The 8,675-nt window shown below is 35.7% G+C and overlaps 1 non-coding gene across 1 annotated transcript; it reads right to left on the reverse strand.

Moving 5' to 3' along the window:
* Window positions 1–6,994: 6,994 nt before the first annotated feature.
* On the reverse strand, window positions 6,995–7,101 carry LOC118722233. The gene has a single exon (XR_004988941.1). It is a non-coding gene; the product is annotated as a U6 spliceosomal RNA (small nuclear RNA).
* Window positions 7,102–8,675: the final 1,574 nt, after the last annotated feature.

The raw sequence follows: 8,675 nt of genomic DNA on the forward strand, positions 1-8,675 counted from the left end.
TGCAGTGTTGGTTTGGTGGTGATAAATGCCTTTAGCATGTTTTTGTCTGGGAAACTCTTTATTTCACCATCTGTTTTGAATAATAGCCTTGTTGGATATAGTAATCTTGGTTTTAGATCCTCACTTTTCATTACCTTGAATACTTCATGCCATTCCCTTCTGGACTATAGTTTCTGATGAAAACTCAACTAACAGCCTTATGGGAGCTCCTTTGTAGGCAACAAATTTATTTTCTTTTGCTACCTTTAAGATTCTTTGTTTAAAATATATCTTTATTGATTTCAGGGAGGAATGGAGAGAAAGAGGTAGATAGAAACTTCAAGGACGAGAGAGAATCATTGATCGGCTGCCTCCTGCATGCCCCCGCACTGGGGACTGAGCACAAAACCCAGGCATATGCCCTTGACCAGAATCAAACCTGGGACCCTTTAGTCCACAGGCTGACACTCTATCCACTGAGCCAAACCAGCAAAGGCAAGATTCTTTCTTTGTCTTTAATTTTTGGCATTTTAAATATGTTGTGTCTGGGTATGGACATGTTTGGGATTTCCTTGTTGGGACTATGTGTGCCTCCTGAAATTGTGTGAATTTTTCCTTCACCAGGTTAGGGAAGTTTTTTGACATGTCTTCAAACAGGTTCTCTAGTCCTCTGGCACTCCTATGATAGCCTCTGGTACTCCTATAACATGAATATTGTTGTTTCATGTTGTCTCGCAGCTCCTTTTAGCTGTCTTGTTTTTTTAATTGTTTTTTGTTTTTGTTTTTGTTTTTGGTGGGAGGAGGGAGTCTTTGATTGGGTGATTTTTTTTCTAATTCACTGATTCAATCCTAGGTTTCTCCTAATCTTTTGTTCATTTCTTTCGATGTGTTCTTTATTAGTGCTCTGTCATCCTTCATTTCAGACTGGTCTTTTTTCATAGTTTCTATATATATATTTTTTTTTTTTCATGCTTTTGAGCAACCTTGCAATCATTATTCTGAACTCTATATCTGACACATTTCTTATCTCCATTTCATTTCGCTCTTCTTCTGGAGAATTCTCTCATTTTTTTACTTGGGGCTTGTTTTTTGTCTCCCCATTTTCGCTGGTTGTTTGGGCTTATGTCTATGTATCGATATTAGTTAGATCTGCTAAAACTCCCAATCTCTGGTGCAGGACAATGTCAGATGCTGTTTGTGACTGGTCCTGAGTACCATTTGGAGCTATCAGCAATCCACAGCTTATGGCTCCCTCTGCTGGGGTGGGTGTCTTTCAAAAGGACCAAGATGTGCACCAAGGTCTGTTTTTCCTAGCCCTGGGCCCAAAAGGAGATCAGGCAAAAACTAAAAGCCTCCAGAAATTAGCCTCTGCCTACAGTTTGATTGTTATTCAGTCTTGGTTAACCTCAGGCAATTAACCACACAGTGGAGCTAGAGGTTTTCCATCAGGGTGGAGCAATCACCCCCCCACCCCACCCACTCAGGCAAAAGCTGCCTGGATGGTAAAGGTCTGCTGGAGAAAGTTGTTCTCTGCAGTATGAGGGACTAATTCAGCACTGGAAACCAGAAAGGCTACCTTCTGAGCTCTAATCCCAGAGCCCCCAACCCTGGATCCTCCTCACCCAGCTCTAATCCATTCTATCCTCCCTCTGCTAGAGTCTAACTCTAAGGTGTGTGGCTGCACATTAAATTTTGTGCATTGGCCTGCATTTCCAGCCATCTCTACCTGGCAAACAACAACCGTGCTGCTTTTCACAGCCATATGTTATGTGGGTATCTTTTTCTTAGTCCTGGTTCTCTGTGCTGGGGAACCAAGCATGGGGTTTATACCCCAGAGTTCTCAGTGGGAATCTTCCCCCTCCCTGCCCCCCGCCAGCTGAAATATGGCTTCAGAACTTCAGCTGCTGTCTGTGGGAGCCCATCCAGCATTTCCTACCATTCTCTATGAGTCTCCACTTATATGGATTTTCTACAGTTTAGTTGCAATTGCAGTTTGGTCCTGGCAGAGTGTCAGTATAGCTTCCATTTACTCTGCCACAAGAAACTCTCAAAAATAAATATTATCTAGTTATTTGAAAGTACTACTTTGGAGTTTATTTTTTTTAATTCTTTATTGTTGAAAGTATTACTTATGTTTCCTTTTACTCACATTAACTTCTCCCTGCCCACTCCCACCCAGAAGCACATGCCTCATACCCATACTCTGTGTGTCCACTGGTTATGCCTATATGCATGCATACAAGTTCTTTGGTTGGTCTCTTACCCCCTCCTACCCTCCCCTCCCCTGCCTTTGAGGTTTGATGGCCTGTTCAATGCTTCAGTGTCTCTGGATCTATTTTTGTTCATCTGTGTATGTTGTCCATTATATTCCTCAAATGAGTGAGATCATGTGATATTTATCTTTCTCTGTCTGGCTTATTTCACTTAGCATAATGTGCTCCAGGTATATTCATGCTGTTGCAAATGGTAAGAGTTCTTTATTTTTTAAAGCAGCATAGTATTCCATTGTGTAGATGTACCACAGTTTTTAAATCCACTCATCCGCTGATGTGCACTTAGGCTGTTTCCAAATCTTAGCTATTGTAAATTGTGCTGCTATGAACATAGGGGTGCATATATTCTTTCTGATTGGTGTTTCTGATTTCTTGGGATATAATCCTAGAAGTGGGATTACTGGGTCAAATGGCAGTTCCATTTTTAATTTTTGAGAAAACTTCATACTGTTTTTCACAGTGGCTGCCCCAGTCTTCATATTCTTGCCAGTGCTTGTCATTTATTAATTTGTTGATGATGGCCATTTACAAGTGTGAGATGGTACCTCATTGTCATTTTGATTTTCATCTCTTGGATGATTAGTGACATTGAGCATGTTTTTATATGTCTCTTGACCTTTTGTATGCCTCCTTTCAAAAGGTATCTATTTAGGTCCTTTGCCTACTTTATGGTTGGATTTTTATCTTCCTTTTTTAAAGTTGTATGAGTTCCCTATAAATTTGGAGTTTAAACCCTTATCAGATGTAACATTAGTAAATATGTTCTATGGTGCAGTGGGCTTTCTTATTATTTTATTATTGTTTCTTTTGCTATACAGAAGCTTTTCATTTTGATATAGTCTCATTTGTTTATTTTCTCCTTAGTTTCCATTGTCTTATGAGATGTATCAGTAAAGATATTGCTATGACATATGTCTAATATTTTGCTACCTATGGATTCTTCTAAGATTTTGTCCTTTATCCATTTTGAGTTTATTTTTGTGTATGGTTTAAGTTGGTGGTCTAGTCTCACTTTTTTTATGTATCTGTCTAATTTTCCCAATACTATTTATTGAAGAGACTTTCTTGACTCTATTTTATGCTCTTGCCTCCTTTGTCAAACATTAATTGAACATAATGGCTTGGGTTGATTTCTGGTTCTGTTATGTTCCATTACTCTATATGTCTGTTTTTGTGTCAGTTGCAGTTTTGTGAATAGTGGCTTTTGTAATATAGGTTGATATCTGGTATTGTGATTCCTCCAACATTGTTAGTTATTATTTATTTATTTATTTATTTATTTATTTATTTATTTGTAGGATTACTGTGGCTATTATGGGCCTTTTTAATTCCATATTAATTTTTGGAGGGTTTGTTCTAGGTCTGGGAAATATTTCATTGGTATTTTAATAAAATTTCATTGAATCTGTACATTGCTTTGGAAAGTATGTACATTTTAATGATGTTGATCCTTCCAGTCCATGAACACAGTATGTTCTTCCATTTGTTTGTCTTTCTTTATATCCTTTTTCAATGTACTGTAGTTTTCAGATTCAAGGTCTTTTACCTCCTTAGTTAAGTTTATTCCTAGGTATCTTAATTTTTTTTTGTTGTTGTTGTTGCAATGGTAAATGGAATTGGTCTTTTAGTTTCTCTTTCTGTGAGTTCATTATTGGTATATAAAAATGCCATAGATTTCTCGGTGTTAATTTTGTATTCTGCTATGTTGGCAAATTCATTTATTAGGTCTAGTAGTTTATAATGGAGTCTTTAGGATTTTTTATCATGTCATCTGAAAATAATTACAATTTTACTTCTTTTCCAATTTGGATACCTTTTAATTCTTTTCTTTTTTTGCCTCATTGCTATGGCTAGTACTTTCAGTACTATGGTGAAGACAATTGGTGAAAGTGCTCATCCCTGTTTTGTTTCTGTTCTTAGGGGAGGATTTTAGTATTTGCCCATTGAGTATGATGTTGGTTATAGGTTTGTCATATCAGGTGTTTGTATGTTGAGATATGATCCCTCTATTCCTACTTTGCTGAGAGCTTTGTTCAAAAAAGGGTGTTGGACTTTGTCAATGCCTTTTCTACATTAGTTGATATGATTGTGTGGTTTTTATCTCAATCTGTTTATATGATGTATCATATTTATTGATTTGTAGATATTGTACCAGCCTGCATCCCAAAAAATAAATCCCACTTGGTCACGGTTTATGATCCTCCTAATGTATTGCTGGATGTGATTTACCAATATTTTGTTGAGGATTTTGGCATTTATGTTCATGAGGGATATTGGCCTGTAATTCTCTTTCTTTGTAGTTTATTTATCTGGTTTTTTGGATTAGGGTAATGCTGGCTTCATAGAAAGAGTTTGGAAGTGTTTCTTCCTCTTGAATTTTTTGGAATAATCTGAGGAGGATAGGTGTTCAATATTTGGTAAAACTCCTCTGTGAAGCCATCCAGACCAGTGCTTTGATTTGCTGGAAGTTTATTATTATTATTGGTATTATTACTGCTTCATTTTTATCAGTTGTTTTCAGCCTATTCAGGTTTTCTCACCCTTTATGAGTGAGTTTTGGAAGATTGTATTTTTTCAGGAATATGTCCATTTCATCTAGGTTGTCCAGTTTGTTGGAATAGAGTTGTTCATAGTATTTTTTTTTTACAGTCCTTTATATTTTGGTGGAATAAGTTGTTACTTCACCTCTTTCATTTCTCATTTTTTTTTAATTTGGGTCCTCTCTCTTTGTTTCTTTGTGAGCCTGGCTAGAGGTTCATCAATCATGTTTATCCTTTCAGAGATCCAGATCTTGGTTCTATTGATCTTTTGTATATTTTTGTTTTCTTTTTTAGCTCTCTATGTCTTATATTTCCACTCTGATCTTTATTATTTTCTTTCTTTTTAGTCTGGGTTTTTCTTTTCTTTTCTTTTTTTCCTTCTAAATATATTTGATTGATTTTTTTACAGAAAGGAAGGGAGAGGGATAGAGAGCTAGAAACATCAGAGAGAAACATCAACCAGCTGCCTCCTGCACACCCCCAGCCGGGGATGTGCCCACAACCAATATACATGCCCTTGACCGGAATCAAACCTGGGACCTTTCAGTCTGAAGACCGATGCTCTATCCACTAAGCCAAAACAGTTTTGGCTAGTCTGGGTTTTTTTTGTTGCTCTCTTTCTAGTTCTTTAAGTTGTAGAATTAGATAGCATATTATCAGTTTTCCTTGTTTTTTTTTTGTTTTGTTTGTTAGTGGTTTTTTGTTGTTGTTGTTGTTTGTTTGTTTTAGGTAGGCCTATAGATCTATGAACTTCCCTCTCATGACTGCTTTCACTGTGTCCCATAGATTTTGGGTTGTTTTTATTTCATTTTTGTTTGTTTCCAGAATGTTTTTTTTTATTTCTTCTTGGATCTCTTTGGTAACCCATTTATTGTTTAATAGCATTCTATTTAGCCTCCATGTGTTAGATTGTTTTTGATTGTTTTTATTGTAGTTGATTTTTAATTTTATGCTATTGTGGTCTGAGAAGATGCTTGATATGATTTCAATCTTCTTGAATTTGTAGATGCTTTGGTTGTGACCTAATATGTGGTATAACTTTGAAAATGTCCCATGTGCACTTGAGAAGAATGTATATTTCATAGCTTTTTAGGCGAAATGTTCTGAAGATGTCAATTAATTCCATATGATCTAGTGATTTGTTTTGAGTTGCTGTTTCTTTGCTGATTGTTGTCCAGAGAATTAATCCAGTGGTTTCAATGGGGTATTAAATTCCACTACTATGACTGTATTGCTATCAATCTTTTCCTGATATCTTCCAGAATTTTTTTTAATGTATTTGGGTGCTCCTGAATTGGGTACAAATATGTTTATCAGAGTTATATACTCTTGATGAATTGCTCTCTTCAGTATTATTAAGTGACCTTTCTTATCTTTTGTTATGGAATTCACTTTGAGGTCTATTTTGTCTGATATAAGTATTGCTACTCCAGCTTTTTTTCATTTGCATTTTCCTGAAAAATATTTTTCCATCCCTTCACTTTCAGTTTGTGTGTGTCCTTTGTTCTGAGGTGAGTCTCTTGTAGAGAACATATACATACACTGAGTGGCCAGAATATTATAATCTCTGAATGCATAATAATCTGGCCACTGAGTGTATATCCTATATAATAAAAGGCTAATATGCAAATTATCTCCTTGACCAGGAGTTCAATCAGCAGGCAGGCTGGCCAACTGCCCATGTCCTCTCCCCCTGGTCAGGCTGGCCAGACCCCACCTAACATGAATTCATGCACTGGGCCTCTAATACACACACACACACACACACACACACACACACACACACACTGAGTGGCCAGATTATTATGCATTCAAAGATCATAATAATCTGGCCACTCAGTGTATATGGGTCATGTTTTCTTAACCATTCAGCTACCTTATGTCTTTTGATTTGAGCATTTAATCCCTTTACATTTAAGGTTATTATTGATAGGTACTTGTTTGTTGCCATTTTTACTCTTTATGCCTCTGTTCCTTCTCTTTCTAATTCTTCTTTTTTTGGCAGTCCCTTTAGCATTTATTACATTGCTGGCTTGGTGGTAATAAACTCCCTTAGCATTTTTTTTTTTTTTTTGCCTACTAAACTCCTGATTTCCCATTAAATTATGAATGATAGCCTTGCTGGGTAGAATATTCTTTATTTCAGTCCCTTGCTTTGCATCACTTTGTATACTTCATTCCATTCCCTTCTGTCCTGATGTAAAAAATATGGAAGGCTTCATGAATTTGCATGTCATCCTTGCACAGAGGCCATGCTAATATTCTCTGCAACATTCCAATTTTAGAGTTTGTGCTGCTGAAGTGAGCACTATAGTTTATTTTTAATAAATGGACTTATGAAATGCTATTACAAACAGGTTGCTAAAATTACTTTCATTAAAATGTGCATAAGTGTATTTTTAATTCTTACCATCATAAATGTCATTAGTAAACCTAAAAACAACCAAAAAATTTATCCAAGAAAATAAATAAAAATACCCAGGGGAAGTAAATCTGTTTTCTTTATAAGAAATATTCTAAATCAGTACTTTCAGGTAGCATTTATAAAGTAATTGTCACATGTCAGGCACTATGTTGCCACATAGTATCTCATTAAATTCTCAAAACTATCTGGAAGGTTGTAATTCCTATTCTGCCAGAGAAAAACTGTAGCTAAGAGAGGTGAAGAACAGGCTTTCCCAGAGCACAGCCAGCCAGAAGCGAAGGCTATAAAAAGTGTCTTTCTACTACATTTGAACTACACTAGAGAAATACGTTATTTAAAGAAACTCCATGGCTACCCTTTTAAAGAAAAGAATAACTTATTATGTCATTTATCACCCCCTAAGTTTCCAATTTTGTAAAGTTTGGGTTTTCATACAGCAGGTTTTCTTTAAGAAACAGCCACCTATATTTTAGAAGCCTTTTAAGAAATAAATTGCCCCTGAAATTGCTCCTTACAACTAAAGCTATATGATTAAATAACCCAACACAACTACTGTTCATGGACAATGGTGGTTCCAACAGTGCAGAGATTTCACATTTGGTAAATGTATTTTAAAATTTCCCCTCGTTTTCCAAAATAATTAGCTACTTTCTACGTTGTGATTTGTGGAATGTTGACTTTTTAAAAGGATATATAACCATTTCATAAGTTATGTCTAAGCTTTACAATAACAAAGGGGAGATAATAATGGGATACATCTGTAATAGTGTCAACAATAAAAATAAACAAAAAATAAAGATGAATGCATTTGGTTCAAAAAAGGATACAATTTTAATACCTTAATGAATCAAAGTTTATGTAACACTATTCAATTTTCTAACACTTAAAATGCTGGTTAATAATAAACTTTAAGTACATGAGCTATTTTCCTCCTTCAGGCAATCAAATAACAGTCAAAAGTAAAGTTTGTGAGGTTAAATAAGAGAGCAGTATGCACAGAGATGAACACTAATGTGGACATTTCACATTTCAGCAATGAAGATTTTTTTAAGTAGCTAATTTAATATTGTATCAATTCTATCCATGGAACATCATAAAGAAATAGATTGGCATTTTTTGAGACTAGACTAAGAGAACAAAAACATAACAAATCTAATTATGTGTGAGAGTAGAGACCAACTTTCTTTGAACATTTTCAAGAATTTAGTGTTTTCTTCATGTACTATGGAGAGTTCCCACTTCTTTAAACAATTTGGGGTTTCTTTTCTTGCTTTTACTACACTGACATTGATCATCACCAACATGCCTCTCTCCACCCTCCTTGCATCCTTCCTACTGAACACATGAGCACCTTTCAAAATGTTGGGAACACAGGCAGATTTACCTTGAAGCTAATATAGTTTAAGTTTCAAGATCCATCACTAGGAGGAGGGCCCTTGCAATTTGTCCACGTGGCTA

This window comes from Pipistrellus kuhlii, unplaced genomic scaffold, assembly GCF_014108245.1.
Source record: "Pipistrellus kuhlii isolate mPipKuh1 unplaced genomic scaffold, mPipKuh1.p scaffold_m20_p_19, whole genome shotgun sequence".
In the NCBI taxonomy this organism is placed as follows: Eukaryota; Metazoa; Chordata; class Mammalia; order Chiroptera; family Vespertilionidae; genus Pipistrellus; species Pipistrellus kuhlii.